Here is a 15,215-nt window from a genome sequence, read left to right on the forward strand (position 1 = left end):
GCAAAAAAAACTGAACAAACAAGGAAACAAACGTTTGTGTGCATGTAGCCTAATACAGTGATACAACTTTCTCTACAAGGGCGGAAAAAATACGGTGCCGCTTTTTACTAATTTCATTAAAGGGGTTCTCCGGGTTTTTAATATTGATAACCTATCCTCAGAATAGGTCATCAATATCAGATCAGAAGGGGTCCGACACCTGGCACCCCGCAGATCCTGAGGATAGGTCCTCAATATTAAAAGCCCAGAGAACCTCTTTAAGTAGAAACAATAATTTGAACTGAAGAAAATTCAGGGAAGTAGCTGTGACTTAATGGCCACCAGAGGAGAGGAATAAGTCTATCCAAGGAGGTTAGTGCGGGCTAGTTCTTGAGGACATCTGTAGCTGGCCTAGATTTTATGTACTGGAATCCGCTGCCGATATTAATGAATAGAGCTGAACACATGGGCCTATCATTTCCACCAGTATTTTAAATCCGCTGCATGTCCGAGTTTTGTGCGGATTTGTTTCCCAATACGCCCATTACAGTCTGTGGGACAGATCCTCTTCTGTGCATGCGCTGAATAAACATGTGCAATGCTAGTGCAAAAGAGGATCCGTCGTGGCCGCCAGCTCTCGCCTTACAGATGCAGCGGCCTAGGATCGTAGGTGTATTCATAGCACATGGATGGGGACCTGGGGGTCAGTTATGTGACATACAGTAAAACCACAGCTGTACTGAAACGGTCTTTGGATCCCGATGATCATGGCATGGGGGAAGGAAGGGGGGGGGGTTTAAAAAGTGGATTTCATGATCGTATAACCTGCATAACCATGGCCCCATGCTCGTGCTACGTCTCGCTCTACTGGGTGCCACTGGTGCAGAGGATGCAGCCCCCTCATCTACTGTCAAACAGGAGAGGACTGTCCAAGCTAAGGGGGGCTTGTGATCAGGAGAGATTCCATCTGAGAACATACTTCAGCCCGCCTAAACCACGTTTCTCCTCACAAAAATCGATTCAATGCCCTTCAAACTCCCTAATGCAGTCTCCTCAAACACTGGCTTTACAGTCACGTCTCATTTGGGTCTAGATTATGACTATTATGAGCTGTGCATATTAATACATAAGTGTCAACGTGTTACCGAAACTTGTCACCAGGATGTCACTGCATAGCCGAAACTAACCACCAGGGTCAGAACAAGAGGACTGAAATGACATCAGGCTGACATCCAGAATACTGTAGCTTCTGGGTCAGGTTCATATAGTTTCCTTTAGGGCTCATGCACACGACCGTATGTATTTTGCAGAACGGAACAGCTGGCCCTTCATAGAACAGTATTATCCTTCTCCGTAATACGGACAATACTAGGACATGTTCTATTTTTTTTGCGGAATGGAAATGCGGACATACGGAAACGGAATGCACACGGAGTAAATTCCGTTTTTTTTGCAGACCGTTTGAAATGAATGGTTCTGCATACGGTCCGCAAAAAACAAAAAACAGAACGGACACGGGAAGGAAATACGTTTGTGTGCATGAGCCCTTATTCTTATTAGGAACTACTGATACATGTTTAGATCTACAGCATGTGAAGGCACCCCCCTAAGGGTGAAGGATGGTGTGCAGATAGGGTCCAGTCACACGTCCGTGAATGTGTGCGGAACGGGTGCAGACCCATTTATTCTCTATATGGAATGGATGTGGACAGCACACAGTGTGCTGTCCGCATTTCCGGAGCACGCCCTCGATCTTCCGGTCCGCGGCTCCGGAAAAAAAAAAAAAAGAACATGTCCTATTCTTGTCCGCAATTGCGGACAAGAATAGGCAGTTCTATGGGGGTGCCGGCCGGGTGTATTGCGGATCCGCAATACACTACGGACGTGTGAATGGACCCTAAATGTCACACCATTTCCATGCAGAGGTCATTTCACCCTTTGTAATCGGAGAGCGAGATCTGTGGCCACATTGCCTCAAATCTGCAAGTAACACATTTCCGCAAGTCTGCAGGTCTACAAACTGAAAAGCCACACAAATTTCCATGTGGATTCCTGTGCGTTTCCGCACCTAAATCTGGATGTGCTACTTGTGGATTTCATCTCAGATTTGATGCAGTGTTGCTACAGATCTCACCCTTCCACAGCACTGGTACGGTATTACGCGGTGACCGTTCCACACAAGAATCCACAACGTGTGCAGGTAGCCTTATAGCGGTTCAAACTGGAGAAGAAGAATTCTTCAAATAAGACAAAAAGAAAAAAATATATATTCAGGAGCTCACATAAAATCTGGAGATCTAAGTCCACTTTGTTCATTTTATTCTAAGGCTAGGTTCACTTCTGGGTTCAGTAAATCCGGTAGTCCGTTCCAGCGATTACCGCAATCACCATATTCAGAGAGCTTCCGTCAGAAAGCCGGCATTCTTGCTGGGCACCCGACAGATCCCATTATAGCGGATAGGGATGAGGCAGGCCACACCTGTGTCCGGCTGCGCCAAATACGGTAATTCCAGTGGTAACAGACTACCAGATTTACCGAATGCAGGTGTGGACGTAGCCCAATGATGTCTGCCCAAATGTTTAGCAATAGATGCCCCCATTCCTGGACTGGTCTCGCTATGCTGCAAGTCCCCAGCACTGGGAGGGGTGTCATGTATAAAAGGAAGGATTGTATCGTATGGAGCATCATATCACAGAATATAAATGGATGGGGTTATGAGAACCTGATCCACAAGCATTCCAAACTGTCTGCACGTATATCAGAGCATTTTACGGAATCTCAAATCTGCAGCATGCTTGTGCGGTAACGCTGTGGATTTCACCCTTTCCTGTGCAGTTTGGGGAAACGAGTGGGGAATCCACAGCCAGATTTGAGACAAGATCTGCATGTAACACATACAGTTGTGTTCAAAATAATAGCAGTGTGTTTAAAAAAGTGAATAAAGCTCAAAATCCTTCTAATAGCTTTTAGTTCCATACACACAAATGCATTGGGAACACTGCACATTCTATTCCAAATCAAAACATGAAGACAAATATATCAAACTTGAGTTGTTCCTCTAAAGAAGACTGTTCAAAAAATAGCAGCGTTAGCATTCTTCTTTACAAACTCAAACATTCACTACACTGCGTGCAGAATTATTAGGCAAATGAGTATTTTGACCACATCATCCTCTTTATGCATGTTGTCTTACTCCAAGCTGTATAGGCTCGAAAGCCTACTACCAATTAAGCATATTAGGTGATGTGCATCTCTGTAATGAGAAGGGGTGTGGTCTAATGGGCCCGTGGTTGGATTGGTAAAGGGCAGAGAGCTCCAGTCCGACTCAGACGCCAGCAAGGTGGAGGTGGAGTACTGGTTTGGGCTGGTATCATCAAAGATGAGCTTGTGGGGCCTTTTCGGGTTGAGGATGGAGTCAAGCTCAACTCCCAGTCCTACTGCCAGTTTCTGGAAGACACCTTCTTCAAGCAGTGGTACAGGAAGAAGTCTGCATCCTTCAAGAAAAACATGATTTTCATGCAGGACAATGCTCCATCACACGCGTCCAAGTACTCCACAGCGTGGCTGGCAAGAAAGGGTATAAAAGAAGAAAATCTAATGACATGGCCTCCTTGTTCACCTGATCTGAACCCCATTGAGAACCTGTGGTCCATCATCAAATGTGAGATTTACAAGGAGGGAAAACAGTACACCTCTCTGAACAGTGTCTGGGAGGCTGTGGTTGCTGCTGCTGCACGCAATGTTGATGGTGAACAGATCAAAACACTGACAGAATCCATGGATGGCAGGCTTTTGAGTGTCCTTGCAAAGAAAGGTGGCTATATTGGTCACTGATTTGTTTTTGTTTTGTTTTTGAATGTCAGAAATGTATATTTGTGAATGTTGAGATGTTATATTGGTTTCACTGGTAAAAATAAATAATTGAAATGGGTATATATTTGTTTTTTGTTAAGTTGCCTAATAATTATGCACAGTAATAGTCACCTGCACACACAGATATCCCCCTAAAATAACTAAAACTAAAAACAAACTAAAAACTACTTCCAAAAATATTCAGCTTTGATATTAATGAGTTTTTTGGGTTCATTGAGAACATGGTTGTTGTTCAATAATAAAATTAATCCTCAAAAATACAACTTGCCTAATAATTCTGCACTCCCTGTATATAAACTGAAAAATGTTTGAAGATTTTGCTTTCCTTTGAATCATTTCACTATTATTTCGTTATATAACCTCTGTTTCTGAGAACTGCTGTACATCTGTGTTGCATGGAGTCAACCAACTTCTGGCCTCTGTGAACAGGTACTCCAGCCCAGGATGATTGGACTACATTCCACAGTTTTTCTCTATTTCTTGGTTTTGCCTCAGAAACTACATTTTTTAGGTCACCCCACAAGTTTTCTATTGGCTTAAGATCCGAGGATTGGGCTGGCCACTCCATAACGTCAATCTTGTTGGTCTGGAACCAAGATGTTGCACATTTACTTGTGTGTTTGGGGTCGTTGTCTTGTTGGAACACCCATTTCAAGGGCATTTCCTCTTCAGCATAAGACAGCATGACCTCTTCAAGTATTCTGATGTATTTAGGCTACATTCACACGTCAGTATTTTTCTATATCCTGATTTTCGGTCCGTTTTTTGCGGATCCGTTGTTCCTGAAAATGTTTCCGTATGTCATCCGTATGTCATCCGTTTTTTGCGGATCCGCAAAAAACGAAAACATGTATAAATTTCAATAAGCAAATAAAGTTGTTTGGATTTCTTTGGGAAAAAAATAAAAAATAAAAATGTAGTTTCCAGGAACGGAATCCGCATAAAACGGATGACATACGTAATGACATCCGAATGTCTTCCGTTTTTTGCGGATCCATTGACTTTGTATTGTACCAGGATCCGAATTTTGCGGAAAAGAATAGGACATGTTTTATATTTAAATGGACATGCGGAATGGAACAACGGAAACGGACAGCACACATTGTGCTGTCCGATTTTTTCCAGGACCCATTGAAAATGAATGGGTCCAGATCTGTTCCAGATCTGTTCCGCAAAAAATGGAACAGATCAGGAAAGAAAAAACGGACGTGTGAATGGACCCTTAAACTGATCCCTGGTATGCGATAAATAGGCCCAACACCGTAGTATGAGAAACATCCCCATATCATGATGCTTGTGCCACCATGCTTCACTGTCTTCACAGTGAACTGTGGCTAGAATTTAGTGTTCGGGGGTCGTCTGACAAACTGTCTCCGGCCACTAGACCCAAAAAGAACAATCTTACTTTTATCAGATTACAAAATGTCTCTTTAGGCCAGTCAATGTGCTCTTTGGCAAATTGTAACCTCCTCAGCACGTCTTATTTTCAACAGTGAGACTTTGCGGGGGCTTCTTGCAGATTGCTTGGCTTCACATAGGCGTCTTCTAATTGTAACAGTACTCACAGGTGACTTTAAACATTTCTTCCACGTCTTTCAGGTTTTGGTTTCCATTTTAAAGCATTTGCGATCATTTTAGCTGAGCAGCCTATCATTTTCTGCACTTCTTTATATGTTTTCCCCTCTCCAATCAACTTTTTAATCAAGGTACGCTGTTCTTCTGAAGAATGTCTGGAACGACCCCTTCTTCCTCAGAATTTCAGAGAGAAATGCACTGTAACCAGCATGTACAACATTTGTTGCCTTCCTTCCTTAAATAAGGGCAATAATTGCCACCTGTTTTTCAAAGAATGAATGACCTCACTCATTGAACTCCACACTGCTATTATTTTGACCATGCCCCTTTCAATTAGTGATTGAATTACACAGAATCATGCAGGTCATGACTGTTGGATTTCTATTACTCTACTACACCTGCTAGTAAATTATTTGCCATGTAGAAATATCATTTCTACCAAAAACAGTGATTGCTCAGGTAAGTGATGTCTAACTGCTATTATTTTTAACACAACTGTATTCATGGTCAAATCTGCCAAGGGAAATTATCTGCCATGTGAAAACGCAGTCTAATACGCTACAGATTTTAGCACCGCCAATCCACGACAACTTACAGTACAATACAAGTGGATGCAAATTTCAAAACCCTGCTAAAAAAAAAGATTCCAAAACAAAAATCAGAGCATGCTGCGGATTATAAAATGTGCGCCATGGAAAGGTTATAATTGGAGATGAACAAAGTTATCATGTTCTAGATTCTACGCAGCCCTGGCCCCATAGAAGTAAATGGGGCTTCAGTGAAAAACGCATCAAAACGCATTGCACCCGCGCGGAAAAAACTGAACAACATTGCAGACAAAACTGACTGAACTTGCTTGCAAAATGACGCGAGTTTCACTGAACGCATCCTGAACTAATCCGGACCTAATCCGTCACGCTCATGTGAAAGAGGCCTAAAGGTCCTTTTACACAGACCAATGATCAGACCAATTATTGGGGATGTACCGTATTTTCCAGCGTATAAGACGACCCCTCCAACGCTATTTACTTTGGCATCAAGTAATTGTTGTGCAATTTTCGTCTTTTGCCTCAGTACCATATTATGCCTTTCCAAGAATCGAGTACACCAGGATACAGTGGCCTTAAATCTGTTGCTGTGATCTGGGTTAGATTTGGCCACTGAAGTGCAAACAAACGTATTTTATTTTGTGTCACTACATAACTGTTTTCGCGATGCTCATTCACCATGTCTGCTACATGTTTTTCGAGTTCTGGCCAATGTGGGGTGCCTCTTAGTGCACACTTACCCCTTGGCATATTCTCTAATGCTTTTTCATTTGCTTTCCAGTCCCGAACCAGCTTTTCTGTTACTCCATATTGTCTTGCAGCAGCGCAGTTATTATGTTCCCTGGTATAGTTTACAACTTTAAGTTTGAAACTGGCTTCATATTTCTTTCTTCTTGCTGGTAGAGCCATGATGGGGTCTTGACTGTTAGCCATTTGTATACTGTACTGTATGTACTGGTGCTGTACTGTATGTAAAGATACTGGTGCTGTAATGTATGTAAAGATACTGGTGCTGTACTGTATGTAAAGATACTGGTGCTGTACTGTATGAACCGATACTGGTGCTGTACTGTATGAACCGATACTGGTGCTGTACTGTATGAACCGATACTGGTGCTGTACTGTATGAACCGATACTGGTGCTGTACTGTCTTCACCACCACATGTATATGCTCCCCAGATAGACTCTGTTTTTTCACCACAGATAAGATGCACACTAGGGCTGCACGATATGGGAATTTTGTGCGAATGCGATTAGGGCCCTAAAAATAACGATATGTGATGCGATATTTTAAGGGAATTGTGCTAGAGGTCTATTTGCTTGGATTTTCCCATATGAGCCGCTGACGTGGCTGGGTATGACGCCGTTACGTGGGGGATCTGTGGAGGACGCCGTTACGTGGGGGATCTGTGGAGGACGCTGTTACGTGGGGGATCTGTGGAGGACGCCGTTACGTGGGGGATCTGTGGAGGACGCCGTTACGTGGGGGATCTGTGGAGGACGCCGTTACGTGGGGGATCTGTGGAGGACGCCGTTACGTGGGGGATCTGTGGAGGACGCCGTTACGTGGGGGATCTGTGGAGGACGCCGTTACGTGGGGGATCTGTGGAGGACGCCGTTACGTGGGGGATCTGTGGAGGACGCCGTTACGTGGGATGTGTGCTATGACACATAGGGCCATGAGGGGGGCCAGCATAAGACACACATATAGCATCTTATGCTGGTCCCCCTCATGGCCCTATGTGTCCCCTCATGTGTCCTAAACTGTGCACATAACTCTCCTATTGATAAAATGGCCAGCCTCTGTACTCCCTTTCACTATGAATGCACGGTAGCGAGCGGGCCGGCCGGCGCGTGACTGACGTCACTGTCACGCTCCTCCCACTTAATTCAGAAAGCAGGAGCGTGACTAAGTGACGTCAGTCACGCGCCGGCCGGCCGGCTCGCTGCCGTGCATTCATAGTGAAAGTGAGTACAGAGGCTGGCCATTTTATTAATAGGGGCCCCTTCATATATAATCGCGGCATTTTCGGGTCGGCCGAATCGCCATATCGCATTTGCCGATTATTGCGATTCGATTATTTTTGCAATATATCGTGCAGCCCTAATGCACACCAAACTTCATTAGAGGTCTGCCGTTCCAACATTAGAATTGGCTGAAGTGCAGATGCTCCTGCTTCCCCCTGCCTTCCCTCAGAATCGCCAATCCAACCCAGTATACAACAACCAGACAATCACGGCAAGCGATGTACCGGTATTTTCTGTGCACACTGCATACAAAGCCTGCTTGGATTAGGTGGGTCAGCTCTCCCTGCCTGCCCAGCCCTTCCTATTTCCAAGACGATCGTACGCAATGTGATACTGCCGGCATGAGAAAACCACTGAGAGCAGGGAGAGGGGCTGATTCGGGAGAGGCTGGCCGGGATGTAGCGCCCGGTGGCTCTGCTAGAGGGCGCCTGTCCCTGAAGCTGGAAAAGGACAGCTTCTCCAGGCCGGCTAGGAAGTAAATTTCAGCACACTATATACACCGGTATATAAGACGACACCCAGCGTATAAGACGACCCCCGACTTTTGAGAAGATTTTCATGTGTTAAAAAGTCTTATACGCAGGAAAATACAGTACATTTGTAGAAATGCTGGTTAATGGCTGCGCAGCCACTACCAATGCAACGTTTTTTTGTCTGTCCGACAGACTGCATTTGTGCCGATCAGGCAGCCGGATCTCCTTGATGAAGATGTGAATGAGGCCTAAACGCAACTTTTTGTTTTAGAATCCACTCCTGCGTTTAGCTTCAAAAACTCCATTAAAAAACCTGAACGTGTGCCAGCGCGATCGCCAGATCTATGAGGAAACGCTCGTTCTTTCGGCCTGCCCTAAAATCAGTTTCCAGAAACTACGATTTTCTATGGGAACAAGAAATTGCTCGTCACCTAACAGCAGAGGTGATTGCTGCATGTAAATGTACCCTCATCTCTGCGGACTATCAGGCAATTATCGGAAATGTTTGGTTCCTTCCCGATAATCTCCTGAAACGCTGGTCTACATAAAAAGACATTAAGGTTAGGTTTACATGTGACGGAATAGCTGAGGATTTGCAACGTAAAGTGACCTGCGGATGTAGTTTTTGCAAACAGCACTGCCCACTTTTCCGCTACGTTTGGCACGTGCGGACGTACCCAGAGGAGGAGCCATTAAAACCACATCGGAAAAACTCAATTCTTCCGTTATAACCGCAACTCAACAGCTGCGTGTGAATATACTCTAGTGCAGTGGTGGTGAACCTATGGCACGGGTGGCACTCAGAGCCCTCTCGGTGGGTAAATTAGAGGGGCAAAGGTTTAAAAGTAATATAAGGAAGTATTACTTTACTGAGAGAGTAGTGGATGCATGGAATAGCCTTCCTGCAGAAGTGGCAGCTGCAAATACAGTGGAGGATTTTAAGCATGCATGGGATAGGGATAAGGCTATCCTTCATATAAGATAGGGCCAGCGGCTATCCATAGTATTCAGTATATTGGGCAGACTAGATGGGCCAAATGGTTCTTATCTGCCGACACATTCTATGTTTCTATGTTTCTATGTTACTCGCGCCCTGGAAAAAGTCTATGGTGTACCAACGTGGCTTAGACTGTTCCTGCCACTATGAATGGCACAGGCAGCGCATTGAATGTATGCAGGAAGATATACTATATTATAGGACTGTAGTATTCCAGTTACATTGCCATGTTGGCACCTTGCGATAAATAAGTGGGTTTTGGGTTGCAGTTTGGGCACTCAGTCTCTAGAAGGATCGCCATCACTGTTCTAGTGGTAAAAAAGAAATAAATGTGAATGTTAAAGGGGTTTCCCAGTAAACACTGACTGGTGGGGGGGTCCAACCACTGGGGTACACTATCCTCTCCACAGCTCCCATTCATTTCCCGATAGAGACAGGGTACGTATGGCCTGTTCGCCACAGACGGGGGTGGGAGGGGGTTAATGATGCCCTTTAACACGTCATAAAACCACTTTAATAAGGCTGGGGCTGCACGATGACAAGTCAGTGGCTGTTGTGACTGTGGCTGTCATGTGATCACAGAAAAACCGCAGGCAAGTCGCAGACGGACGCAACCTGTATTGTCTATGACAGCAGTCACATGCAAATTGTGACAAATAAATAAAAATACAACAGCTTTGAATTTTCTGCGATTGTCATGTCCCTGCAAAATACGCTGCCGCTATATAAAAATTATTAACCCCTTATTGGTATGAGCCTTACGTGTTGTCCAATCTGCAGAAGGGCCTGGCTGTTGCTGACTATCGATAGTATCGGCGGAACACCGATGCCGGCAGATTAAATGGGTTTTCTTTTAAGATTTTTGTTTTGCTGATGACCTATCCTGTAGATGCCATCAGTATCTGTGCTTGGTATCGCACTGAGCCCCCTCACCTCTATGGGGCTGAGCTGCTCCTGGGCCACGTGACATATGAGCGTATCGTCACTGGCCTTGGAAAAATAAAGAGAAGGCCCCTTTAACCTCTTAGATGACGTGCTCAATGCTGACCTCTCCATCTAAGGCTTCCTGAAACGACCATATCCATTTTGTGGTCCGCAAACCGCGGATCCGCAAAATACTGATGCTGTCTGTGTGTAATCTGCACTTTTCAATAGACCCACTGTCAAAAAGCTTATTCTTGTCTGCCAAACTGACAATTCTATCATTTGCGGCCCAGCTGCGGACTCATAGAAGTGAATGGGACATGTATGATCTGCAAAAAATGCAGATTAGACGCGGACCTAAAATACGGTCGTGTCCACGAGGCCTAAGGGGTTTATAGAGGAAGGGAGCTCCCTCCCTTTGCAGCCCAAGGCCTTACACAAGTCTCGGGGCCTGCCAGCTACAGAAGCCTATGAGGCTCAACCCCCAGGCTGGGTAAGTGCTCATGCACCGGCCGTGTGCACCCCACATCACGGATGCGGACCCACGAGATGCGGTGCAGAACGGAGGCACGGATCGGAAGCACAATAGAGTGCTTCCATGGGTTTTCTGTCCGTGCCTCCGCACCACAAAAAAGTAGTGTATGCACTACTTTTTTGCGGCCCGGACAGTCGGATGCGGATCGCAGACCTCATTCAAGTGAACAGGTCCGCGATCCACATGCGGCGGCCCCGCGGTCGGTGCCCATGCATAGGCCCGGCCGGCACACGGTCATTTGCATAAGCCCTAAAACTAATACTGAAGGATAAGCAGCACTCCAGATCCCAATGTGGGAAAAACGTACCAACAGTGAAGGTAATGGTGCCCGCGGATGGGGATCCTGGCTGAGGGTCCCGTCACGTATCAAAAATATATAGAAATGCGCAGCACTCTACAATTGGTGAATAATCGGCTTTTTATTAAACCAGCAGCATAACAAAGCGACGTTTCGACCAACTCTGGTCTTTATCAAAAGCATGTTTTCGTATTTTTTTTGCTAAATGCTTTTATTATGTAAAACTGAAAAAAAATAAATGTATACACCAGGGCTGTGGAGTCGGTAGATAAATGGTCCGACTCCTCAGTTTTTGGTAACTCCGACTCCTCTGTATTTAATATGCAAATGTATTTTATACACATTAGGTATTGCTGCGGCTGTATTAACCTGCTCTATAAAAAATATCACATGATCTATCCCATCAGGTGAATGCTGTAAAAAAAAAAAATTGGCGTTTCCATACAGAAGTTTACGGCCACTTATGGGGTGTTGTCGCATTTAATAGAAAATATGTAACAAATTGTGGGGTCCCTTTTCTCCTGTTACATTTCTAGAGGGTTACAGTTACCAAAATTGGGTCACTTTTTGTGGATTTCCACTGTAGGAGTACCTCAGGGTCTCTTCAAATGTGACATGGTTCCTGAAAACCATTCCAGCTTAATCTGACCTCTAAAAACTATATAGAACTCCTTTCCTTCTGTGCCCTGCCGAGTGCCCATACAGCAGTTTACAGGGGCTCATTTATGGGTTGTTTCTAGTATGTAAGCCCCGCAAAGTGACTTTTTAACTGAACTAGTCTTTAAAAAAGTGAGTTTTGGAAATGTTCTTGAAAATGTAAAAAATTTCTTATAAAATCTAAGTCTTCTAACGTCCTAAAAAATAAAATTACAAAACGATGACAACATAAAGTAGACATATGGTGACTGTTAACTATTTTATGACGCATCACTACCAGTCTTAGGCCTCATGTACGAAATCCTATCTGTTTTGGAGTCCACAAATCGCTGATCTGCAAAATACGGATATGGCCTGTGTGCCGTCCGTATTTTTTTGCGGCCCCATTGACTTCAGGGGGTCTGGGGTCTGCACTTTGTGGACATATTCTACTTTTTTTTACCGATGCAGAAAGCACACGGATGAAGTCAGTTGGTCTGCGGAAAAAACACAGATGCAGCATGGAGGGTCTCTGTATTTTGTGGACTGCAAAATACATATGGGTGTGTGCACGAGGCCTTAAAAGCAGAAAAGTTAGAAAGTAGGGAATTTTTCCAAATTTTCTGTAAATTTTGGATTTTTTTTAATAAAGGTCAAACATATCGCCTCAAACTTACCACTAACATTAAGTATGATGTGTACTCAGAATCGGTTGGCTAAGTAAAACATTTCAAAGTTATTGGGGACCATTTACTATAATGTTTGCGCCTGTTTTTAGTAAAAAAAAAAAAAAAAAAAAAAAAAAAAAAAGAAGTTTTTTTTTTTGTTGCATTTACTATTATAATTGCACCTGTTTTGGAGACTTTTGCACTTCCTTCAGCCATTTAAATTTTTTTGACTAATTCAGAAGTTTTCTAACTATTGCAACTTTTTCCCCGACCTATTTATGTAGAAGCCCCTTTTTGTGCCCGAATTTGTCACTAAAACAGTCCAATTTCTATTCAACTCTAGGGCTGGCGTACTTTTCTTCGTCTGCTTTCAAAATGCGATTTATTTATTTTTATTAAAAGTCACACTTTCCGGGACACATGTGACTTTTTTCATAAGCAAATAAATTAGACCAGTCTAAGCGAATATGAACCTGTCGTACTGAAAAACAACCACCAGAGGCCAGACTAACAATTCATCAACTGCTGTGCGACTTAATAAATACTCAAAAGACCGACAAATTAAATACGCCCGTCCAATTTTACGCCTAAAAGCAGGCGAGCTTGATAAATGTGCCTCATTCTCGCATAAAGTGCAAAATTTGGCTGTGTCAGGAAGGTGAAAAAATGGCTGTGCCTCGAAGGGATTAAAGGGGATCTCCGGGCATTATGAAAAATGCAAGCATTCCGCGGATCTTCAGAAGACAGACGGTTTCATTAATACCCGTCCGCGCTGCGCTCGCGTCCCAACCGGACGTGTGCACTTCTTTCCTCGCTTGGCTCGCATTTACGACTATGCAGAAAAGCGCACACCTCCGGTTGGGGCCCGAGCGTCAGATGGGTGTTAACAAAACCATCTTTCGTCAGAAGCTCAAAGGAAAGCTTGTATTTTTCCCAAAATCCGGAGGACCCCTTTAAGTCCACGATCTTAGATTTATGCCACCAAGTGGTCCACGGACCGCGACGACCTCGAGTCTCCGACACAGGAACGGTCAGGCGCAGTCGGGTCAGCAATCGCCATGTTATCCTCCAAGAAACCAGGAAAATGACAGAGTCAGAGCCTTGAAGTGAGCAGCTCCCCTCCCCCACACGTGTTTCCTGCTTGTGTAGGAGCACACACAATGTAACACACAGCACGGGGCCCTCACTGGGGGAAAGGGCACCGGACCGGTCACTGCGGGGAGTGGGGGAAGGGCGGCTCAGCACCAGCCTATCACGTGCCGTAAAGGCCCGAGGGGTGGGGGATGGGCGGCAGGACCTCTCCGGCAACGAAGCGGTTAAGGCGGATAAACAGAAACACCCCTCCCCCACTCCTCAGTCAGGGATTCCCCGCAGCTCCCCCACCCCGCCGGGGCCACGTACAGCACCAGGGACCCTGGCAGCGCCATGTCCTGACCGAGCTGTCACTGCCCATCCCCCCCTCCAGCTAGTCTGTGGAGCGACGTGCCCGGAGCACCCCGGCCCCTGGATACAAGACAAGGGCACTTACCTTGATAGTGTTGCAAAATAAGCGGCTCCCTCCCCAAGCAGATACAGCGCCAGGCAGCCCGGTAATATGCGGTTATTACCCTGGTGAGAGCAGGACGGGGGGAGGGGGTAAATCCAGCAGATACCGGGTGGGGGAGGGGGCAGTTACCAGTGATTAGGCTGGAGAGGAATTGAGGCAGAATGTAAAAAGCTGTTACTAAGAGAAAGAGCCAAACGTTTCAGTGCAGCCAACGGCTCATAGACACTCAACGCTCGGGAGGTGACCGGCCGGGCGAAAGTGGCGGCGCCCAGGCCTCCTCTCCCTGCAACTCCCAGCGACACAACACACACAGCAATGCCACACTGCCAGGGACACAACACACACAGCTCCACAACACTGCCAGGGACACAGCACTACCACACTGACAGGGACACAACACACACAGCACTACCACACTGACAGGGACACAACACACAGGGACACAGCTCCACAACACTGCCAGGGACACAACACACACAGCTCCACAACACTGCCAGGGACACAACACACACAGCTCCACAACACTGCCAGGGACACAGCACTACCACACTGACAGGGACACAACACACACAGCACTACCACACTGACAGGGACACAACACACAGGGACACAGCTCCACAACACTGCCAGGGACACAACACACACAGCTCCACAACACTGCCAGGGACACAACACACACAGCACTACCACACTGCCAGGGACACAACACACACAGCTCCACCACACTGCCAGGGACACAACACACACAGCACTACCACACTGCCAGGGACACAACACACACAGCTCCACAACACTGCCAGGGACACAACACACACAGCTCCACCACACTGCCAGGGACACAACACACACAGCTCCACCACACTGCCAGGGACACAGCACTACCACACTGACAGGGACACAACACACACAGCACTACCACACTGACAGGGACACAACACACAGGGACACAGCTCCACAACACTGCCAAGGACACAACACACACAGCTCCACCACACTGCCAGGGACACAACACACACAGCTCCACCACACTGCCAGGGACACAGCACTACCACACTGACAGGGACACAACACACACAGCACTACCACACTGACAGGGACACAACACACAGGGACACAGCTCCACAACACTGCCA

General features: G+C 45.8%; 1 protein-coding gene across 1 annotated transcript in view; it reads right to left on the reverse strand.

Annotated features, from left to right (window-relative positions):
• Positions 1-14,310, reverse strand: part of TBL1XR1 (TBL1X receptor 1) — a 120,407-nt gene extending 106,097 nt beyond the window's left edge. Inside the window, exon 1 of the mRNA XM_040428252.1 lies at positions 14,065-14,310. The gene's annotated coding sequence lies outside the window, so the exon portion shown is untranslated. The remainder of the gene's footprint in view (positions 1-14,064) is intronic.
• Between the last annotated feature and the right edge of the window lie 905 nt (positions 14,311-15,215).

Source organism: Bufo bufo, chromosome 4, assembly GCF_905171765.1.
Source record: "Bufo bufo chromosome 4, aBufBuf1.1, whole genome shotgun sequence".
Classification (NCBI taxonomy): domain Eukaryota; kingdom Metazoa; phylum Chordata; class Amphibia; order Anura; family Bufonidae; genus Bufo; species Bufo bufo.